The 23,582-nt window shown below is 43.9% G+C and overlaps 1 long non-coding RNA gene and 1 pseudogene across 4 annotated transcripts; one reads left to right on the top strand and one right to left on the bottom strand.

Moving 5' to 3' along the window:
* Positions 1-2,901: 2,901 nt before the first annotated feature.
* On the bottom strand, positions 2,902-13,074 carry LOC136487880 (disease resistance protein PIK6-NP-like; annotated as a pseudogene).
* LOC136487515 (uncharacterized) lies at positions 3,466-6,373 on the top strand. 4 transcript variants are annotated; one of them, XR_010767289.1, is made up of 5 exons: positions 3,466-3,859; positions 3,944-4,079; positions 4,227-5,417; positions 5,716-5,769; positions 6,152-6,373. It is a non-coding gene; the product is annotated as an uncharacterized lncRNA (long non-coding RNA). The 4 variants fall into 4 exon arrangements; XR_010767290.1 differs by having other exon boundaries at positions 3,469-3,859; positions 3,944-4,339; positions 5,340-5,417; XR_010767288.1 differs by having other exon boundaries at positions 3,474-3,859; positions 5,340-5,417.
* Positions 13,075-23,582: the final 10,508 nt, after the last annotated feature.

Genomic DNA, 23,582 nt, shown 5'->3' with positions numbered 1-23,582 from the left:
CTAAATCTATTTTTTGGAAACTTCTAAAGATATTTGCACGAGCTCCAAATATTTTATTTAGATTCTTAGTATCCTAATCAATCTCTAGAATATTTTTCAAATTTTTTCCAAGTGTTCAACTCAAAGAATATATCAACCCACTAAGAAACTCTCAACATACTTCAACACTACTAACACCCCAAAGACTACAACCTCTACACGACCTAAACTCAGATCACATAGCCCCATTAGCCAACTTGCCAAACATCTCATCTGCAGACTCCGCCAGCTTGGTCTTGGGAAGAGGGTGCCAAGTCTTCACCAGCATCAACATCTTGCGAACAATTGTCTTGGGCAATGACAACCATTTGTTGTTAAAATCAGCGTTGGTCCTAGTCTTCCAAATAGTCCATAATGCTCCTGTACAAAAGAAGAGAGTTAAGTGTCTTTTTTCTTGACTTCCTTTCAATAATTCAACAAACAAGTCATCGCAAGAAGTTGGGGATTTAGCCCACTCTAGAGATTCTCTCATAAACGACCACAAATATACTGTAATAGGGCAGTGAAAAAGAATATGGTCACTTGTCTCTAGGTTGTCACACACTTCACACTTCGATCCTCTGGAACCGACCATTAGCATTTCTTTAACTGGACTCCAAATTAGATGCTATCATGGAAGGCCATCCAGAAAAACATTTTGACTTTGAGGGGAATGCAACATTTCCAAACTTCCAACAAGTATGTTGTAGGTTTTCCAGCTGTACTCCTTGTTTCCTTTCTTAAAGCTTAGGCAGGTCAATGGAAGGTTTGACCTCTTCTCCCCCTCTTTCCTCAGTTCCAGTAACATCAACACCAACATCTAAAGGCTGTGGTTGCTCCTCCTGCTGCTCTACCAACCCTGGTTGCTCAACTTGTTGTTGTACAGGCTGCACATCAATAGTCTTCTTTCTTTTAGTATAAACTTGAAGAGTACCTTGTTCTTGTCTTGCATGTATATTTACATTGTCTCGATTTTCCTGCCTCTCATTCACTTGGGCATTATCCACATTGTATGGAATCAATCCTGTGATAGATCCGGTTGCCCTTGATTGATTTTCTTCCTTCTCTTATGCCACATCTATGCTATTCTCCTCCTCTTGACATCCTCACTTGTACTTTGATCATCAAGCTCAAACAAGAAACTCAAATCAGTCTTCTTTCCATAATAGGGTTCTGAATCTCGAAATATCATGTCCATACTTACAAAGAGTCATCGTTCAATGGGACACCAACAAGTATAGCCCTTTTTACTTGATGAGTACCCCACAAATATACACTTAACTGCTCGAGGATCTAACTTTTCCTATGAAGGCCTATGATCCCTGACAAAGCAAGTGCATCCAAGTACCTTTGGTGGAACAATAAACTCAATCTTTCCTTGCAACATCTCAAAAAGGAGTTTTTTCAACCAAGCAATCTTGAAGGCGTACTATTAATCAAATATACTGTCGTCATCACGGCTTCACTCCATTGAAACTTTGGCACATTCATGGTAAACATAAGTGAATGTGCAACATCCAAGTTATGACGTTTTTTTCTTTCAGCATATGGTGCAATATTCCCTTGGCTGATAGAAAATTGCCAAACTCAGTGTTCACATATTTTATTCCATTGTCTGTCCTCAATACTTTAACCTGAGCATCATATTGATTCCTAATAAATGAACAGAAATCCTGAAATCATTTAAGTACTTCACTTTTGTGCTTCATGAGATATATCCAAGTCACACGCGAACAACAGTTAATAAAAGTAACAAAATACTTTATTCCACTAATTGAGGTGATCGAGCATGTCCACACATCAGAGTGAACAAGCATAAATGGAGATAAGCTCCTTAGTCCTTTGCTTACATATGTTGATCTTGTTTGCTTTCCATATTCACATGCATCGCATACAAGTTTTCTCCTGTCCACCTTGAAGAGGAAGAGCACCATTATGGAAGTCCTTAAACATGGCCATGAGGTAATCTTTAAGTAGACTCCAAAAACACTGTTAATGCACCAGGCCAGGGGCTTTACTGTATTTCATCTGCAAATGGAATTTCTCACTTCCTTATCAGTGAATTATTCAATTAGGATCTTATTTTCTGCTTCTATTACCTAAGTAATATCATCTACCTGACATCTAGAGAAAACAAATACTTTGTGATGAGCCAAATAGCCCATAATTTGTGATGTATTTTTTTCATATTTCCTCTCCCTCGATTATCCCCTCTTATTGCTCTAATCGAAATATTTTAGTCTTTCTTCTTTCACCATTTGTCACTTATTTATTTTCTTCTCTTTAAGTACAAAATGCTTCTTGATAGCACCTATAAAGAGATGCGCGTGTGAGAAAAACTTTGTACAAAATCTCGTCAGACAAAAACAAGTTCGGCTAAACTACGTAATATGGCCCCTTCATATTGACACGGAAATGCATGAAAATCATAAATCAAAGGTGATTACACACAACAATTACAATGAGATGTGAAGTGTCGCACTTATTACATGGAACCATACATACTCCTTCCTTATATGGCAGATATTGAGCGTGGGCACAACCATATATGCCCATATGTTCAAAGCACACACACATTCAGACACACGACAATAATAAGAATCCAGTCATTTTGCAAGCACACCACGCTCCAGGTGGAACAAATAAAGTAAACACACAGATGCATAGAACACAAAGGTCACACATTCACAATGAATTATGGACGAATAACACATGCAAAAAACCGAGCTTGCACACAATCCAAAAAAAAAAAAAACAACCGAGCTTGCACCTTGCACACACAAGAGATAGCAGTTCTGGGTCCTGGCAAATAAGCGATGAATGGGTCCAAGGATGGAGAATAAATGCAGACTTTTTCTTAGACAGTGCCGATCCCTTTGTTTCTTATCTTGCTTTGTTCTCCTGATGCTGCTGCTTGTTGTGTTTAAGAAGGGGTTTCTTAATATGTGTATGGATGTCTTTTCTCACGTGAACAGGGACAGAGTCACCGTTGAACTCAAACTCCTTCAGTTCGGGAAGGTGGCCAATGCCAGAGAGAGATGTTATCTCAGTGAAGGACCAGATAATTTTCTCAAGCTTGGGAGCAGAATCCTTGTCAAAGCTGATGTTGGAGATCTTGGAGCACTTGACAGTAAGATGTTTGAACTCTGGGAACTGAGCTTTTTTGAATTGAAGATTACTGTCGTCATAAGAATTTTCCAAGAGCAGTAGCCAGCACTACAGTTTTGGTTTTGTTTCGAGGATTTCTATATCATTTTGCTCGAGGAAGGTTTCAGAAAGAGTTACCTTGGCAATATATTGGGCATCAACAAATGACGAAAGGGTCCTATCAGCCTCCAACCACTACAAGAAATCCTTTCCGTGACGGATTCACTGTGACGGATTCTGGAAACGTCACTAACAGGATTTGCAACCTAGGATATCCAGTCCATATCCAAAACCCGCTTGCATATACAGAGGCCCACCTAACAACAGCTGCCCCTCCTCTCCGCCAGCCGCCGCTCCCAACCCTCTCCCATCTAGGCTGCCTCCCTTCTCTTCCCCGGGCACAGCCATCCCCTGGCACAACGACCATCCCAGCATGGAGGAGGCCGAGGGCGGCGGCGCCCCACCCCGGCCCTCGGAGCGGCGGAGGCCTGCCGTTGTGCGCCTGCGCGCCCGCACACCCATGCCCGAGGTCGCTACACCGAAACCCTAGGCGAGAGCGTATGGAAGTGCAGCAGCAACACGCGCAGGTGGATCTGAGTGGAACGACCATGGGGATTCTGGTGACAGTGGTGGCTCTGATCTACTTTGGCCTTGGCTGGCCCCTGCGTCTCTCCTCTTGGCCATCAGCTCCCAGGTGAGCAGCACTTCGTTCTCTTGCAATCGATTTTTGGGTCAGATTTGAGCGGTGGTGCTTGGGGCCGGGTTGGATTTGTTGCAGGTGCACCTTAGGAGGGGGAATCGAAAAGGCATGTTGGTGCTGGCTGTTACGTGCGCTCATGGCAATGGCGTGGATATATTGCTGTTGTGCACAGGCACTTTCCTCCATCTAATCTGTCTGGCACCTAAAAGATTGGGTAACAATTGTGTAGGGCTACTTAGGAGTTCCAAGTAGTAATTTGTTGATTTCTTTATGATTTGAAGAATAATGTCATCTATAGTCTATATGACCTTAAGTAGGGTCTGTTATTTAGTATTTATCCAACTTGCTCTTTTGTTTCCAGGAAGAGTTGAGGTTACATGAGACAGATTTCAGCATAGAAGTTTTATTTTATATGAAAATGGTACTAGGTTTGAAGTAATCTGGTTAGAGCCCGTGTGTTTTACATTAGAAAAGGTAGTTAGCATTTTTTCATGGCTCTTAACTGTAGGGACTTAGTGTATTGGAGTGATGAACTTAGGCTACTATTGTTTGAGTTAAGGCAGCAAGTAATTTATCTATGAAAAGCAATTGTTTGCTTCATGTCTGCAGCTTGTGTTTTCCTTTGCACTTTTATTTTTAACACATATGCTAAGGGAATATTTGATAAACAATCCTGCCAGATAAATATAAATGACTAACATAATATTATCAGTCTATGATTGGCATGTATATAAAAAGCATTGCTTGAGGATGCTTTCTTCTTTGTTACATAATTTATTGTGCCAATTTAGCTTAAGTAGAAGAGAAATTGGAATTGATTTGGTCAGTTTGTCAATTTTCTCTAGCACTCAAGCTGCTGTCTTTGCTCTGTGCTTCTGACCGGTGTATGTTCTGGTGTTGGGCGTCTGGGCGTGCTCTCTCAAAGCTGCTGTTCGGTGCAAACCAGCACCTGCAGCTTTAGCTGCTCTTGATTTCTTGGTTGTGCTGGGTCTCTGTCGACAGCTCTGTAGTTTCTTCTCTAGTGCGTGCCTGGCTTTTGCTCTGAATTTGTTCTAGTGCAGCAAGTCAGCCTATCGTTAGCGAGCAACAATTTGTTCTGGCAGCTGGCAGCCTTGATTTTCATATCAACAACATAAGCTATTCTTTAACAACAATAGCTGTAGCTATCTACTTTCTCGACCTTGATCAGCTCTACAACTACAGAGTTTGGATCTGTTTATGTTACTTTCAGCAACTCGATTATCTTATTTGGAATGCAATAGTGAAGGTAATTGTCACTTGCAGGCACACTCGGTTGCATGCTGGTACCTTAGTAATAGTTTTACCATGTTCTTTTAGCTATAAGTTTAGTTAGTTTAAAACCTTTAACTTCAGCTTAGTTGTTTCTTGCCTTGGTTCAGTACAGTAGCAGTAGTGCAGTTCGGCTGTAGGTAAATTTCAGATTTATTGGCTAATTTGGATAAATTCTGTACAGGTACTTTCTCTCAGAGATGATTTATGTTAAGTTAAACTTGGTGGCAGCAGCAATAGAGTCTTGAAGATTTCTGTACAGGTATCTGCGATGGAATAGAATGCCAAATGAGTATTACATGTCCTCTGATTATTAGAATTTTCATATTTATAACACCTGAAGTATAATTATTTCTTATTTATTCCAAATGTTTAATCTGGAAAATGGTTATACATTAGACAACCAAATTTTCTACATATGTGTAGTTGGCTTATTGAAAAATAGCTTCTGATATGCAACAATTATTACTCTCTTCGCAGTAGAATTATTTTTGTGTACTGTTTGTATATTACATGCATATTAATATGCAATTATTTTATTTATAATTTTTCCTCTCTAGAAAGGAAGAGACATTGCACATAAAGGTCCAAGATGCAGCCTACATAATCGAAAGGTATGTACTGCCTCCAGGAACTACAGGTTATTTTGTGTTGTCCAGGAACTGCAGTTTTGTGTGGTCAGTAAATCTTCATCAGTGATAGCTGCTATTGCTGCTATCTGCTCTCTCCCTCAGCTGTCAGGTTACTCAGTTTCAAAAACTTGTCAAATATGCAGTTTAGTAAATATGCAGTTTAGTGTGTTGTTCATGAGAGCAGACATTTAGAGTTTCAGTTTAGTAAATAATCTGAATTTCAGTTCAGATCACAAAGAAGCTTCCCTGTGTAGGGTGTTCTTCCTCATGCAGCATCTTTTGCAAGCTATCTGAATTCTGCTCAAGTCTATTAAGCGCCATAAACATGCTTCTAAATTCTGTGTTTGGTCTTTTGATTTTTCAGGCTACCAAACTTAGAGCACGTGAAACTGCAAGCAGAACTAGAAGCAGGGAAGAGGGCAAATGCATTTATCATTTGTTGGAACCTATATTTTGTTGTTGATGCTAGACGAAAACTTGTATGTAACTTGATACTTAGTATCTGATTTGATGCTAGACAAAAACATGAGATATTGTATGTATCGACATGCTTGATTAAATAAGTTTTGTCTCATTTGTCTTTACACAATTACATCTGATTTTGGCCCACTGATTTAAGCATTCATGATGGTGTGGCAATTAATCCATGACAGTTATTTTTTGTCATAGAAAATGGGCTTGGGTTGGGCTAAATAAGTCTTGGGCTCTACTGTGACGGTCTAAGATCGTCACGAATTCTGTCAATCTGTGATGGTTTTTGAAAAATCGTCACGGAGGTCAATTGATGACGCTCAATCCATGACGATATCTGAAGCCATCACAGATACTGTATTGTGACGGTTTTTTGGTGATCCATGATGGATTAACAGGATTCTTGTAGTGAACTCAATTTCCCTGAGCTTTGCAAGGCCGCCGACCCCATGAAGATACTTTATATTTGTACATGACAAGACAATCTTCTCAAGCTCAGGAGTTGCTCCACCTTCAAATGTGATGTCAGTCTGCATGTTTGAGCCCTCAAAAAGAAAGTATTTGAGATGCTTAAATTCTCCTTTCCTGAAGGTGAGCGTGCTGTCCCCGTCCCTAATTGACTGAGCAGAAGCTGTTGTCCCGTCTTCAGGTACAATTGCTGGCTCTGGGTCAACACAAGCTGTCGCTCCATCTTCATGTATGTCTGGCTTCCTAGCTGTTCCATCTTCATGTATAACGGGCTCACCAGAAGCAATGCCATCTTTAGGTAAAAACACAAGGCGCTCGTGCTTCAACTCGAGCTCCTTCAGGTTTGGAAGGGCACCGACCCCACAAAGATGCTTAATGTTGGTGCGGACCACTACAATCTTCTCGAGCTCAAGAGCTGCATGTTCCTTGAAGTAAATGGTGTCAGTCCCGTTGAGCCACTCAGCAAGAAAATACTTGAGATGCGGGAAATATTGCTTCTCAAAGGTGAGGGTGCTGTCTCCGTACGCATCGTAACGGAGCCTGATGCAGCGTACTTTGGGAAGCTCTCCGACGTGCATCAATGTTTTCTTTGCCAACAAGGTGCGACTCAGAGTTACCTTGGCAAGTTCTTCGCTACCTTTAGCGAACAATGAGAGGAGCTGCACAACATTTTTGAATCCATCGATGCTCAGGCTCTCAAGAACCTTGGGTGGTTCTATCAAGCGAAGGTACAATTCTCTTGGTAGTAGTTGATCCTCAATAGAATCAGTAGGGCCCTTCTCACTTCTGGTTTTAGATGTAGTGCCCACACTCCCTCTTTTGGTTTCAGATATAGTGATAGATAGAGACCGGAGGCACTCTTTCATGTCACTGATTGCCCAAAGTAGATTCCCAAGGTGTGCTTTGTTGTCATCGATAACCACACCAAGCTTGCTGAGCTGCCATAGGTTTCTATCTCTTTCTAATTTCTTTTAACTCAGCTCCATCCCTTGAAGAAGCCTTGACATTGGACAGTACCTCCATATTTTCCATTTTGTGGATCTTGCGAGGGATGTCGACACTGAGGCACATTGACTTGTGATCCCTGTCGAGTGCACCCATTTCATGATCTGCTGTACTTGGATCAATCCGACCAGCTAGCAACCTCCTCAGCTTTAGGAGTAGGATACCTCTTGTTGCACTCTGACGCAATGTCCAATACCTCCAGCTCATGAAGGTTGTTGATTTCACTTGGAAGATCATCAACATTTGTTTTCCTTAGGCTCAGATACTTAAGACGTAACATCATGCTGCAGATGTCCTTGAGGTAGTTCTTGTTCAAGCATTGACAGCCTTACAGATCTAGCAACTTGAGCAGCCGTAATTGATGTGAATAATCTGGGAGGCTCTGCACAAACTTGTCGATGGTATCAGAGGCACGAAGTTGAAGACCACTCAAGGTGGAGAAGTGGCGAGCTCGGAGATGTGATAGGCGTGCATCCAAAATGTGCTCTTTAGTGGCAATTCTGGTGATGAACTCATGGACAGCCTACCATGCAGCTCTTGACCTTTCCTGATGCACTCAGATCACAAGGCACAACAAGGCACCGGTCGATCAAAGCATTGAAACATCGCTTTGCGTGATGCACTACCATGTGCCAGTATTCCTTTGTTATTAGCTCTTCTATAGCCCATCGCTCAATTGCTTTTGATCGTTTGATGTTGTAACCTTGAGGGAAGATAGTTAGGTACAACAGTCATGCCTTGTGTTCTCTTGGCAGGTCTCTGTAGGAGAACTTGAATATCATCTCAGCATTAGTAAGGTTGGTGGCCATTGAGTTCTCTGCAGCCTGTAGGGTCAGGCTGTCATTCAGCCTACTCAGCTCTTCACCAGTCCTGTTAGAATTTGCGTACAAAGCATGAGCGAACATCCTCATGCAGGATTCATTGGGATCACACTTGACCAAGATGTCATGGAAGATCTGGGAGTTGTTGTTGCCACCTTCAGTCCCCATTTGGCTTGTAACCTTGAGCAAAATATCATGGTACAGACCAACAAGGGAACAGGTTATAGGCTCCCCCGGTGGACAGCAAAATTCCTTGGCCCTCTGGCTGTTTTTTGTGATCACTGTCACTGCACTGCCATCTCCACAGCCCAACAGGCAAAGCATTTCTTATGCTATCCCACTGGGATATGTAGCCTCCATCATCGATGTTGCTAATCAGGGTCTTACGATCCTTCAGCACCGTAATCTTGTCCGCTATCCCTTTTATCAACAGCTGTCGCTTAATCTCCCACATCATCTCCTGGACCTTGTTCTCGGTTTCATGGACAGTCGGTGAGCTCTCATTCATCTTCTTCTCCTTGGTTTCCTTGATAACAGCAGGGTCAGTAACAATGCTGCTTTGATCATGACCAACCTGCTGCAGGATGGATCAACCAGTGGCTTGTTCCTCGACGACAGAGTTGACTTGCGGAAGCTGGATCCTGGAAAGCAACTCCCATATCATGTCTAGTGCAATCTTGTGGTTGTCTAGTGCAATCTTGTGATTGTGGAGGATTTCTTTAATGCGGTCCTCCTTATTGCTAGATGCTGGTTGTTGAAGCATTACTGTCCTGAATTTTTAGGCAAAGTTGTATCAAGCTTAGCCACCTGAGCAGCTTCTCGGCACAGTAGTCCTCCAGAGTGCGAGGCTGTAGTGCCCTTCGACGAGGATCAGGACCGCCGCCCGCCGCCTCCTCTTGGCTTCTGATGTCGTCGTCCTCCTACTCCTCATCTTCTGCTGCAGCTGCGACCATAGGCGCCGTCGGCGCTGCCGCTGCAGCACCTTTAAGGGATGACGACGAGGCCGGCGGCAGCAGTGGTTGCGCTGCTGCAGCAGAGGTGGAGGCAGATGTGGATCCCCATGAATAAGACCTGTCCTTCTCTGGGACCTCCACGCCGTACCTCAACCGCCGCTTGCCGACGTCGCTCACGCGGTCCCTGAGCTCACGCGGACCTGCCTTGTGTTGATCTGTTCTGTTATTAGTTATGCACACGATAGTTTGGTGACCACACTCAAAAGTACGCATCTGAACCGCTGCAGTGTTATTTGTATATCATCTTGGTGTTGGTAACAACAAGTAATAACAAAACTTTTCTCACGCTATCTCCCTTTTTTCTCTCCTTCCCGTGAAGGAAAAAGGCACCACTGTTCAATTTTTTAAATTTATTTTTAGGCTAAGTTTCATCCTAGGATTACCAAAGCGACTATTTCAGTTCTTAAGCTTTGCTCTTTTTTTTTTTTGCTCATTTCGTCCATGAATGAACAACCAAATTGCATTTTTTTACGAAACCATGCTTTTATTGTGAAATGTATTTTTAGTCCCTTTATTGCTATTTGGGACCCAACTGTGCCTCTAAGCTTTTAAAATTGCTATTTCAATCCTTAAAATTTACTTTTGGGCTAAGTATAATTTTATAACTATCAAAGTGACAATTCTAGTCCTTAAACTTTACATTTAGACTCAGTTTCATATATGAGCTATCAAAGTGCATTTTAGTCCTCAAAACTTTTTTCTTCAGTTTAGCTTAATTTGTCCATCATTCTACACGCACTGCATCATTGTACCAGATCAAACTCCAACACCGCCCCTGAATGAAGATAGCAATATTAATATTCGGATAAAGACATTATTAGTGGACAATCAAATATTCTTTAATGACCATCAATAATTTTAATATGTCATTTTAAATGTTACCTTGTTCGGGCCTGCTCTTGTTCGGCGAGGTCCTGTGGAGAAACAGTCCCGTGGGCTGCCGGGACGACGGAATCCCTTTTGGCCCACAGTGCAAGCCCCCACCTGCACAGTGAGCGGCAGAGCCGTAGCCTTAGTGTAGGTGCGCAGTGGCGTAGCAGGTGCGCAGTGGTCGCTGTGAGGGCTAAACATCCGATCTTTAGGATTACTGAAACTAATGAGTATTAGGGTGTGTTTAGTTCACGAAATAAATTTTTTTGGATGTCATATCGGATGTTTTGGGATGTCAGAAGGGTTTTTGATACTAATAAAAAAACTAATCACATAGCTCGCCTAGAAACTGCGAGACAAATTTATTAAGTCTAATTAATTCATCATTAGCGCATGGTAGTACTGTAGCAGTTATGGCTAATCATGGACTAATTAGTCTTAAAACATTCGTCTCGCGATTTCCAACCAAACTGTGCAATAATTTTTATTTTCGTCTATATTTAATACTCCATGCATGTGTCGTAAGTTTCGATGTGATAGTTTGGGGTGAAAATTTTTGAAAACTAAACCAGGCTTTAGTAGAGCTATGCAACATTTTTTAGATTTTGTTAGCAAATTTCAAGTCAATGCTTCTCTAGCTAGAGAGACGTTGCTTGCTGCTAGTACCGGTTTGTAGTCAATCGTCGTAAAGACGGTGGACAGGCTTCACGAATCAACAGGGTCGTCGTCACTGTGCCTGCTACTGCTCAGGGGCGTGGGCGAGCAAGATCTCTCGTTCCCGTCCAGCCTGAGGCCGGGCAGTGCATGCAGCGCTTAACGAATAGAGAAACCGGGTACCGAAACCGGAAAAAGCAGCTAAACACTGTAGCGAATACTGTGCAGGAAAAAGCAACGAACACTGTCGCGAACGCTGCGCAGGAAAAGCAGCCAACCACTGTACAGAAAAAGTAGCGAACACTGTAGAACTGACCGCGGCGTGGCCATCAGTGTGCCCGAGGTCGGCGCCAGCATACATGTATTATGGCGCGGAGGTATCGACCACGTAGGATTTTATTCTGTGCACGGCTAGGTATCTCGGCGTCAAGATCTGTGGCGCTAAGACGTGTTAGCTCGGTACTAGGACTCATGGCGCCGACTCCCAGGATCAAAGATGAATTTAAGTCTCTCAAGGGATCAAATGTAAATTTTATTCGAAAAAAAAAGAGTTAAATAGTAAAAAATCAGGACGTACCGTCGGAAGCCGCCTCTTGCGAGGTGGACCGCCCGGTCACCGCTGCGCAGGTAGTTGTCGACGCAGTTGCTGCAGTCGGGGGCGAGGTCCCGCACCTGCTTCATCCACGTGCGGACACTAATATTCTTTAATCACCAGGGACGGCCAGACGGGATGTGTGTATGTGTTTTTTTGGTTGTTTATTTAATAGCCGCGTCGCGTGGGTCCTTATTCTTTAATCAATATATAAGACACTAATATTGCTTTAGCTCCATTTTACCGCTTTTGTCTTTGCGCTTTGAGTGTGTCAATTGTGTTAGTATCATGTTCCTTGCTTCCTTACTTTAGCTCTTTGTTTATTCTTTTCTCGCCTTTGGCTGTGTGTTCAGATCCCATACCTTTTTTTTACAACAGTACGCCAGCACACACTTATAATCACAAACCTACGGGAAATTTAGCGTGTGTTTGGTACAGCTCTGCTTAATTGGTGAAGCAGTTTTTCTTATATTTTTTTTAGCTTCGGGTAGAACTAAAGCTGTTTTAGTAGAATGTTTGATAAAACAGTTTAACAATCTAGATAAAAAAGAATAAAAATGACCATAATACTCTTTTTTTCTTTTTTTCTCTCCCCCTCTATATAGACTTCTCCTATATTTCAGGTGCCTGAATTTTTAAATGATTTCAGGCAACAGTATTAACAAGCAACTAGTGTAAGTAAATTTTTACTTTTATGATTTGTGACTTGTCTTTGTATCCTAACAAATCAAATTTTTGTCCTTATCTAACTATATATAGAAATAATTGTTAATTGTCTTTGTGCCAATATGGATCAGATTTTGTCGGGTTTATGATTCTACTGGGTTTTTTTATTCTCGAAACCGAAAATTGCAGATTATATATGCTTACACAAATTGCAATGAACCAAATCTACAATTTTAGTATAAAATATATGTAATAATGGTCGCTTAAAAAAACTAAAATTCAGACACCTAAATTTTAGCAAATCCCCTATTTCTCTTTTCGTTCTTCCTTATCCGCTCGCTCTGAAGAGGTGCCACGAGCCCGTGTCCGTGTAGGAAACAACGATCCTCGATAAGAGAATACTATTATTATTACTAATAGTATCATTATATTTGAGCCTATAAATACAGTAATTCCATCGAGACTTGTGCGCAATGAAATGGGCTCTGATAGTTACCGAGGCATCCGGTCTCTGGCCAAAGTATTTTTTATTACTAAAAGTATCATTTGATTCAACAAATAATTTCGCCCGGAGCCATGTGTAGTAAAGTTGGTTGCGATAGTTATTACCGAGGCGTTCAGTCTCCAAATGGCATTTTTTTTTATTACTAATTGTTGGGGATGCTGTCGTTACTTCCTCCCCACCCTCGCCCCGGCTCAAAGCGTAGCCAGAGCTGGCTTCTCCCATTGCGCTACCCGCGCGGGGACCCTCGCTCAGAAACCTCAGGTTAACCCTCGCCCACCGTGATCACCCTAGGCACCGCGGGCTGCGGGATCTTTGCGTCACCCTAGTGCACCATCTTGCTGATGCCATGAAGAAACTGCCAGCAGACCTCAAGGCCCGCAAGAAGGAGTGCTGCAAGGACACTGTGGAGTATATCATCGCCTACTACCGGAGTCAGATTGATGGCTTCGACCCCAACGCCGCGAAGAAGGGAATCAGCACCGCCGGTGATAGGGATGAGGATCACTGGCGCAAGATGGTTCTCGCCGATGCTCAGCGGTGGTGGCCAACCTCCTCATTGCTGACGAGGATAGTGATACCGACGATGAGCCTGAGTAGAGGACATGTAATTTTCTTATGTTTGCCTAATTATTATGAGACTGAGGCTATGGTTAATTATCATGCATGTCGTTTGCTTAAATATTGTTTCAATTATCTTATGTGTGCGCCAGGAGATGAACCAAGTAGTAGTTAGTTGTAGTGTTAGTAGTAGTAGTTAGTAGTGTTAGTTGTAGGGTTAGTAGTAGTAGTAGTTAGTAAATAGTAGTAGTTAGTAAGTAGTAGTGGTTAGTAGTATTAGTTAGTAGTGTTAGTTGTAGGGTTAGTAGTAGTAGTAGTTAGTAAGTAGTAGTGGTTAGTAGTAGTAGTTGTTAATAGTTAAGTAGTTCTTAGTATTAGTACTGTTAGTAGTTAAGTAGTTGTTAGTAGTAGTTTTAGTAGTAGTTGTAGGGCTAGTAGTAATTGTAGTTGTACTACTTCAATACTTTCATCTGAATGGAAATAGAACTAAAATACATGGCTCCTCTTGATATATTGGTGGTTGTTGGCCTTCGTGTCCATGTTTGGTATATATATGTGGTTGTTGGCCTTTGTGCCATGTTTTTTGCAGGTTTTGGGAACCTCCCCGTGCAGGGGAGGTGCTGCCGAAATTTTGAGTCGACACTAACCATTTTTGCCATTTTTTGCAGGAGGACCTGTGGGAGGGACTCGGCGACCCCGATCGTCTTCGTCGGTGCTGCGGGTCTTCCTGCACCGCGTCGACTCGCCACTGCACCGACTCTCCACCGCCCCGCTACCCTGACCTCACCGGCACCCTAGGTATAACCCCTCTATCCGTATGTGGTCTTTGGTCGCGTAACCTAGTTAGGTGTCTCCCGTCCGAAAGAGATACAGTTGGAGGTATACAGATCTTTGTATATCTGCGACCGTATCTGTTTCGGATTGTCCACGTTTTTTGGACAGCCCGCGGATGCGTAGATGGGTTAGTTTCCATGGTCCGCTCCGGTCCGAGATGGTGTTTCGGCATCACCCCCTGTTGTTCTCTGGATACACACTCTCCCTTGCAGGACGTGCATTGGGAGAACAGCGGGGAGGTGCTGCCGAAATTCTATCTCGGATAGGGAGCGGAGCATGGAAACTAACCTCATCTACGCATCCACGGGTGGGATTAGGACCTATCCTCACCTATTAGAGAGTAGGAACACCGCGTAGATGCAATTGATGGTTACATTACTATGTGCTGTATATGTGGAAGGATGGAAGACCGTCAGTGGATGTACACGGGCCGGAGAAGTAGGAGTGACTTTGACATTGAGTGGGTGAATGGGACAGATGCTTTCTTGAAACATGCATGGAGCTCGGGTGTAGCTAAAGGACATTCTAAACTTTGGTGTCCCTGTAGCAAATGTGACAACAACAGAAGGGTAGACAAGGTGACCATGGGTAAACATCTTGTGTACAATGGTTATACGGCTGGCTACCACCGGTGGATCCACCATGGTGAAGCAGATCGTATAAGAGCGGAGGTGGTGAGACCACACCTCGAGGCTTTTGATGATGATGCTGGAGTAGCAGACATGCTAGATGACACTCACCAAGCTCACTTCGCAGAAGGACGTGAGAAGGAGGAGATGGAGGAAGCCGCTAAGGCCTTGTACGAAATGTTGGACTCGGCACAGAAACCCCTTCATGAGAGTACAACGGTTTCTCAGCTGGATGACATTGGACGTGTTATGGGGTTGAAGGCCGAGTTAAATCTGAGTCGCGAAGGCTTTGATAAGATGTTGGCCGTGTTTGGCAGCATGCTACCGGAGAAGCACATTCTGCCGAAGAACTTGCATGAGTCACAGAAACTACTTCGTATGCTTAAGATGCCATATGACAAGATACATGTTTGTCCGAAGGGGTGCGTCTTATTTAGGAAAGATCACAAGGATGCAAAGTACTGTCCGAAGTGTAAATCTTCAAGGTACCTAGAGGTAGACTCTGGAGATGGCCAGAAGAGGCTGCTTACGATCCCCGCGAAAGTCCTACGTCACCTTCCGTTTGTGCCGAGGATCCAACGGCTTTTCATGACCGAGGAATCCACGAAATAGATGACATGGCATAAAGAAGGTGTACGGTACAAGCCATGGACGATGGTGCATCCGTCCGATGCCGAAGCATGGACGTACTTTAATGACAAACATCCTGACAAAGCAGCTGAGGCTCGTAATGTACGTGTCGCGCTGGCAACAGATGTGTTCAATCCTTATGGACAGTTGTCTGCCCCATACACATGTTGGCCCGTGTTTGTTATCCCCCTAAATCTCCCCCCCGGCATCTCCTTTCAACGGCATAACGTCTTCTTGTCGTTGATAATTCCTGGACACCCGGGGAGTAATATGGGTGTGTACATGGAGCCTGTGATTGATGAATTGATCGATGCTTGGGAAAAGGGGGTATGGACATACGACCAAGCTACAAAATCATCCTTCAAGATGCATGTTTGGTACCACTACTCCCTGCATGACTTCCTCGCGTATGGGATATTCGCCGCCTGGTGTGTCCACGGGAAATTCCCGTGCCCAATATGCAAGGAAGCTGTGAGGTTCATTTGGTTGAAGAAGGGTGGCAAGTATTCGTCGTTCGACAGGCATCGTCAATTCCTCCCTTCTAACCATCCATTCAGACAAGACATCAAGAACTTTACGAAACGTGTTGCAGTGATAGACCCTAAACCGCGCATGAAGAGTGGTGCTGAGGTGTGTGCTCAGATAGATGCTCTCGTGCCCAATGAAGGAGGTGGTTTTGTGGGATATGGTGAGGAACATATGTGGACTCATAAGTCCGGCTTGACGAGGCTCCCCTATTTCGATGACCTTCTTCTGCCACATAACATTGATGTAATGCACACCGAAAAGAATATCGCCGAGGCACTTTGGGGAACTCTCATGAACACTGACAAGTCTAAGGACAACGTTAAGGCTAGAGTGGACCTAGCGACATTATGTGATAGACCGAAGCAAGAGATGTGGCCTCCTAGTGGCCGAAACAAACAATGGAAAAGACCTAAGGTCGATTTCGTCTTGGAACCCGATCAAAGGAGGGAAGTACTAAAATGGATCAAGACGTTAATGTTCCCAGATGGATATGCAGCGAATCTGAGCAGGGGAGTGAACTTAGGCACTTTACGAGTCAACGGGATGAAGAGTCATGACTACCACATATGGATTGAGCGGCTTCTTCCGGCGATGGTCCGAGGCTATGTCCCTGACCATGTCTGGCAAGTGCTGGCAGAGTTGAGCTTTTTCTTCCGTCAGCTTTGTGCCAAGGAGATATCTCGGACCGTTGCTCAGGACTTGGAAAAAGAGGCACCTGTGTTGCTCTATAAACTGGAGAAGATCTTTCCACCGGCTTCTTCTTGCCCATGCAGCATCTGATTGTGCACCTCCCGTCCGAGGCACGTTTGGGGGGGCCCGTGCAAGCCCGGTGGTGCTATCCAATCGAGAGATGTCTAAAGACTCTTCGCAAGAAATGTACAAATAAAGCCAGAATTGAGGCTTCCATTGCAGAGGCAAGTCTAAGGGAGGAGGTGGCAAACTTCACAACACTATACTACAAGCCGAAACTTCCTAGCAATCATAATCCACTCCCTCGTTACAATGTTGGCGAAAATGAATGGACCCACAGCCTGTTCCAAGGCCAACTCGGCAGCGCAAGTGGATCGACCAATAAGATATTGGGAAATGAAGAGTGGCGAAGTGTCATGCTATATGTGTTGACCAACCTTCCCGAGGTGCAGCCGTTCGTCGAGTAAGTTCTCAACGAATTTGTTTCAATACGCCCTGAATATTCTTCATGCAACCCCACTGATTCTCGTTCGGACAGGGAATTTGTTCGTGAGTCCTGGCATCAATCAAGGGATCCTACCTCGTAGGAACATGACACCCTTCTTTCTCGAGGTGCGGGTGCGGGGAGGCCTGATTTCATTTCTTGGTTCAAACAAAAGGTAATGTCCAATTTAGCTCCCACGTTCCATATTCCAAGTTTCTCGTTCGTTCGATTAATATAACGACCTATCATGCTTGAGCTTGCAGGCCCAGACTGACTCGTCCATGAGTGAGGAGTTGAGACAGGTTGCAGGCGGCTATGACGTTAGGGTGCAGTCATTTACCGGTTATGACGTGAACGGATATCGCTTCCACACAACAAGATATGAGTAGACTCGGCCCAAACAGAAAACCACAAATAGCGGAGTTTGCATGCCCGGCACTGATGGCCTCGACTATCATGGTAGAGTTGAGGAAATATATGAACTCTCATTTCATGGTCACAAACATAAACCTGTCGTGTTCAAATGCCACTGGTTTAATCCTCGAGAAATGAGACGGGCCCCTCATCTTGGGCTAGTCGAGATTCGAGAAGATTCCGTCTATCCAGGAAAAGATGTCTACATTATGGCTCAACAGGCCGTGCAGGTGTACTATACGCGATATGCCAACCAAGACAAAGCGGATCTTAAGGGTTGGGCTATTGTGCACCAGGTGTCTCCACACGGTAAACTACCTGCCCCAAACGATGACGATTACAACTTCAACGCAAACACATATGATGGACAGTTCTATCAAGAAGATGGGCTACCAAGCACGTTTGAGATAGTCTTACCTGAAGCGATCGAAATGGAAGTAGACAACGAAACGGAGGATGACGAGGTTGATGGAGATGTGGTGCAAAACGCCAAGGACATAGAAATGCTTGACCGATTAAGGCTAGGCAATGACAACGAAGACAACATAGAACCTTCAGATAGTGTTGCCCATTTGGACAATTTTGACAGTGATGACGACACCTATGATCCTAATCATGAAGATTATTCCTAATACATGTAATACTACGTTTGTTTTAGTTTGTGTTTTCTTTATTTATTTTGAATCTATTTCTAATATATATACTAATAAGTCTTGTTCATTCTTTGTGATTGAAGGTGATGGCGAGCAGCCGTCCACGACGTGAGACGGCCTCCCTTTATGGGAGACCACGCCCTCCCGTTTTAGACGAGGGGTCGGGGTTAGGGGTAGCGTCCACAGGAGGTCAGAGGAGGAGGACCAGGGTCAGCAGGAGGCAGCGGACTCCTTCCCCGCCACCTTCAGACGAGGTGATGGAGGAGGAGCACGTGACGGCCACGCCCGAGGACAAGGTCGAGGACGAGGACGTCCGACAGACCTAGGACGAGGCGGCCGAGGACGAGGCCGCCGAGGGTGAGGCCGCCGAGGGCGACAGTTCCGCTACCCCGACTGTCTACCAGCGAGGTCCCGCGAGCCTCCCTCAGCCTCCGCTTCCTCACAACCGGGCACTGATTCGCCCTATGGCAAAGAGGTAAGTAACTATAGATGTTATCACAACTACTTCATATGATAATGTTGGAAATCAAAAGAGGAACTGATAAATTTTCTTAATCACTTGTGCAGGGCCTAGTTGGTTTTGTCGGGTACTTCTGCACGCTCCCCCGCGAGCATCCTTGGTGTTTTGTGCAGGAAATGGTACCCCGGCCTTGTGAACGTGTCCGAGGACATGCGGGAGCCGGCCTACACGTGGGACAGGTACCAGTTGGCCCCTGACGGCATGTACCGCAACAAGCAGGAGCGGGTACTGGCAGAGTTTTGGGTAAGTCTCTCTCGCACAACATTTTCATTGGGCAAGTCTTTTATTGAAATAATGAATGGATACATCGGTTTTGTATGCAGATGTATTTCAAGCCGGAAGAAGGACTTGAGGCCCGGGCGGATCAGGCGGCTGCCGTCGCCTGTAGGAAGTACGTCACCGACATGCATCACGAGGCGCGCGTGCAGGCCCATAGAGACTACTACGCCGTGGTGTTGAAGTAGTCCATCAGCAAGCCTGATGCAAGACAGGTGGAGCTGTCCCGGGCCCAGTACCTTGAGGTAGACGAAAAACATTAATAATGATTCGTTTTGAGATTAAGTCGGTTTAATTTTATCTTTTTCTATGTCAAATAATCGATGACTTGTAGGTGATTCCCTGGTGGTGCCGATCCCACTCCGTGTGCTGGGAGATGATCGTGGACAGGTGGTTGTCCAACGACTTTGCTGAGAACCACGCGAGGCAGCGGGACCAGCGTCTGCTAAGGCGAGGTGCTACTCACCATTAAGGCAGCCACAGCCTCCCGGCCTACAAACAAGCATATGTAAGTGATTTCTTTTATCTTATTTGACGCTGAGTTCTGCCTTATTTCTCACCATCTTGCCGTCTTACTCGCAGGAGGCTGCACACCCGGGCGTGGAGGTCTCGGAGTTCTCTGCGTGGGCTATGTCCCACATGGGCAGGGCGTCTTCCTCTGTCTCCTTCGACCCATCTACCCCGCGCGAGGTGTACTCTGACCCGACCATGCACACTAAGGTCCAAGAGTACACCTCAAAGGTGAGGGAGGTCCATGGGGAAGATTACGATGTGCGCACTGAGCCCATTGATGCAGAAACCATCATGAGGCTAGGAGGAGGCAAGAAGCATGGGCGGCTGTGGATTGCAGACGGCGCCATCGACTCCACCACTGTTCCCTCTCTCGACGTGCTCCGAGCACGGAGCACGAGCTCCAGCCAGCCCATACGCCCACGGCCTAGTCCGTCACTGCAGCGGGTCGACGCTCTCAAGGTACGTCCTGTTTTACTCGTCGTACGTTCATCTTTGCACACCTAAGTTACATTTGCATTACTGAAACATTGAAGTTTGTATTGCAGGCCGAGCTGCAGGCCCAGAAGCTCGTGGTCGAGGCTCAGAGCGCGTAGCTGCAGGCCCAGAGGGAAGCGTTCGCGGCCCAGGAGAGGAGGATGCAAGAAATGGAGGCCTTCATGCGGAGTGTCCAGCAAGGGGGTGTACCTTTGCCGTTGGCAGCACCTCCACCGCCTACTCCTACATCCACTCCTGTAAGTATGAAAATTCACTCTTACTAGATGCTTCCTTGACATACAACCATGGTTGACATACAAACTTACTAGATGCTTGACATAGAAACTTACTAGATGCTTGACATAGAAACTTACTACATGCTTGAACTAGCTATGACATACACTAATGCTTCACATAGAAACTTACTAGATGAATCTCACACATGCAACCTCTTATCCTTTTTGCAGCTTCTGTCGGCGGGTTCGAATAACCCCGCTCATGCGTCACCGAATGAACCATCGTGTCATAGGCCGCTTTTTTGAGGAGTTGTGCTTCGTCATGTGCTTGGACTTGAGCTTCACTTGTGGTTGTGACTTGTGCTTTGACTTGATGGACTGTGTTTGTGAATTTGTGACTTGTGGTTGTGATATTTGACTTGTGGTTGCGATATGTTGTTATTTGAGTTATGGTTGTGATATAATGTGTGAAAATGGTTTCGTTGTGATATATATGTGATTATTGTGATGTTTGTGATATATATGTGACATGTGATATATATTTGAACTGTTTGTGTCAGTGAAATGCAAAAAACAAAAACAAAAATTGCAGTTTCGGTTGATTTGCCGAGTGCAATGGTCATGACACTCGGCAAAGCTGGGAAACTTTGCCGAGTGCCAGCACATTGCACTCGGCAAAGATTTTTTTTTAAAAAAAAACAAAAAATCTTTGCCGAGTGCTAAGCTGGGGAGGCACTCGGCAAAGAGTTTTTAAAAAAAAATAAAAAATGTCTTTGCCGAGCGCCTTGCCGCCGTGGCACTCGGCAAAGAGTTTTTGAAAAAAAAATGTCTTTGCCGAGTGTCCTAACTGTCGGCACTCGGCAAAGACGCCGTCAACAGAGCAGCGCCGTTGACGGCTGCTTTTCTTTGCCGAGCGCCGCCGTTGGCCATCGGCAAATGCTTTGCCGAGTGCTCGACAAATGGCCCTCGGCAAAGAGCCTCTTTGCCGTTAAATTTTTTTCCGAGGGCTCTTTGCCGAGGGCGGCGCTCGACAAAGCCTTTGCCGAGTGCCCTGGGCCCTCGGCAAAGATGCTCTGTCCGGTAGTGATAGGCGGCTCATCGTATAATACGGTGGTGAAAAGAAACCCCAGCCTCACCGCCGGATCCAAAAGTCAACCATCGGCGATAGATATATTCTACACCGGTTTATTTGCACTCTAGACCTCGCCGTCAATGTAACCGTCGGTGTAGTAACCAGTTGTGAAAATGGGGGCGGTGATAGCTCAGTCCGTAGTAGTGATGGCCTTGTGTTACTACCATCCTCAACTGGATTTTTAATTGTTTGTCACTCTTTACATTGGTACTGTAAATTTGCATTTTTAGAAGGGTTCAATAGATGGGATTAGAAGCCTGTTTTCTAGTGGACTGTCTTGTTGTGTGGCAAGTAGGGTTACTAGCATTGATAATTGCAATTATGAAGCATAAACCTGCACACTCTTATATGGAGACATAGCTTGATGGCACCTGACTTTACAAACCAAAAAACAGAGGGGGCAGGGAGCTATTAGTAATTGCCTTATTCGGTATTTCATTGTCATGGCTACAGAGAAACCCCAGAGGCAGTGTAGTATAAGATTGTGTCTTGGCCTCTCGGATGACAATTTTACGTTTATCTCAGTTTTGATGAAAAGACGACAATCTTGTTAGACATACTTGGTCTTTGCAGAGTACCAATATTCTTTCCAAAATTTTGTTGCTGCTATTTTGAAAATTAAAATACTTGATTCCAAAGTGGTGTGCCATTCCAAATGTTAGTACTTGTTAAATAGGATAAAATTAGTGCTAGTTTTGTGTGTACGCATGCTGGCTACCTGAATCTTGTGGTAGGTTTGTTGTTAATTTGGGAAATCTTCTAACCATGCATGGTATTACTTTCTGGGCATAAGCAAATAATAAAAGTCAGTTTTGGCTGGCATTCCAAAGTTAAAAATGCCAGCAACTTCATATTTAGGCTTTGGAGTCAGAGGTGGTAACTATTGGTTCACCTTATGGCTGTTAAGTGTTCTGGTGATACTTATGTTACATCCTATACCAGTTATCAAATACGATGTGCCACACAAGTTATTTAATTGTTCTTCTCATCTTGTTTATGTTGATTGTTGATTTCTTTACAGGTTTAGTTTGGTCACCTTGAGCTGGGCTACAGTTCTATAAAGGGTTAAGTCCAATTTACACCCTCTAACTTGCACCAAAGTTCGGATTTCAACCTCGAACTTTAAAACCGGACAACTTTGGTCCTCCAACTCTCGAAAAAGTTCAACTTTAACCTTCTGAGCAGTTTTGCGAGTGAACAGTAACTTTTGATATTTTTGGGAGCGCCGAAATTTTATATTATTTTTTCGAGCATCTTAATTTCCTCAAATGAAAAAACTCAAAACTACAAAGTTGTAGATCTCATCGAGGTCTACAATTTACATATAAAAATTATCTTCATCCGATATAGTATTGAAGGGTTTTTTATTTTTTGAAATTTGAGTCTCATCACGCGATAAAATATGGTGCTGAAATTTTATATTATTTTTTCGAGCATCTTACTATCCTCAAATGAAAAAACTCAAAACTATAAAGTTGTAGATATCATCGAGGTCTACAATTTACATATAAAAATTATCTTCATCCGACATCGTATTAAAGGGTTTTCTATTTTTTGAAATTTGAGTCTTATCACGCGTGAAACAATTTTGTCGCGTGATGAGACTCAAATTTCAAAAAAAAAGAAACCCTTCAATATGATGTCGGATGAAGATAATTTTTATATGTAAATTGTAGACCTCGATGAGATCTACAACTTTGTAGTTTTGAGTTTTTTCATTTGAGGACAGTAAGATGCTCGAAAAAATAATATAAAATTTCAGCACCATATTTTATCGTATGATGAGACTCAAATTTCAAAAAATAGAAAACCTTTCAATACGATGTCGGATGAAGATAATTTTTATATGTAAATTATAGACCTCGATGAGATCTACAACTTTGTAGTTTTGAGTTTTTTCATTTGAGGACGTTAAGATGCTCGAAAAAATAATATAAAATTTCGGCGCTCCCCAAAATATCAAAAGTTACTGTTCACCCGCGAAACCGCTCAGAAGGTTGGTAGTTGAACTTTTTCGAGAGTTGGAGGGCCAAAGTTGTCCGGTTTTGAAGTTCGAGGTTGAAATCCGAACTTTGGTGCAAGTTGGAGGTTGTAAATTGGACTTAACCCTTCTATAAAAAACCTAGGGAGGCTTTGAATGTCAAAGAAATTATAATAGT

Source organism: Miscanthus floridulus, chromosome 10, assembly GCF_019320115.1.
Source record: "Miscanthus floridulus cultivar M001 chromosome 10, ASM1932011v1, whole genome shotgun sequence".
Taxonomy (NCBI): domain Eukaryota; kingdom Viridiplantae; phylum Streptophyta; class Magnoliopsida; order Poales; family Poaceae; genus Miscanthus; species Miscanthus floridulus.
The sequence above is the reverse complement of the archived record's forward strand: the minus strand, read 5'-3'. Positions and strand labels throughout refer to the sequence as shown.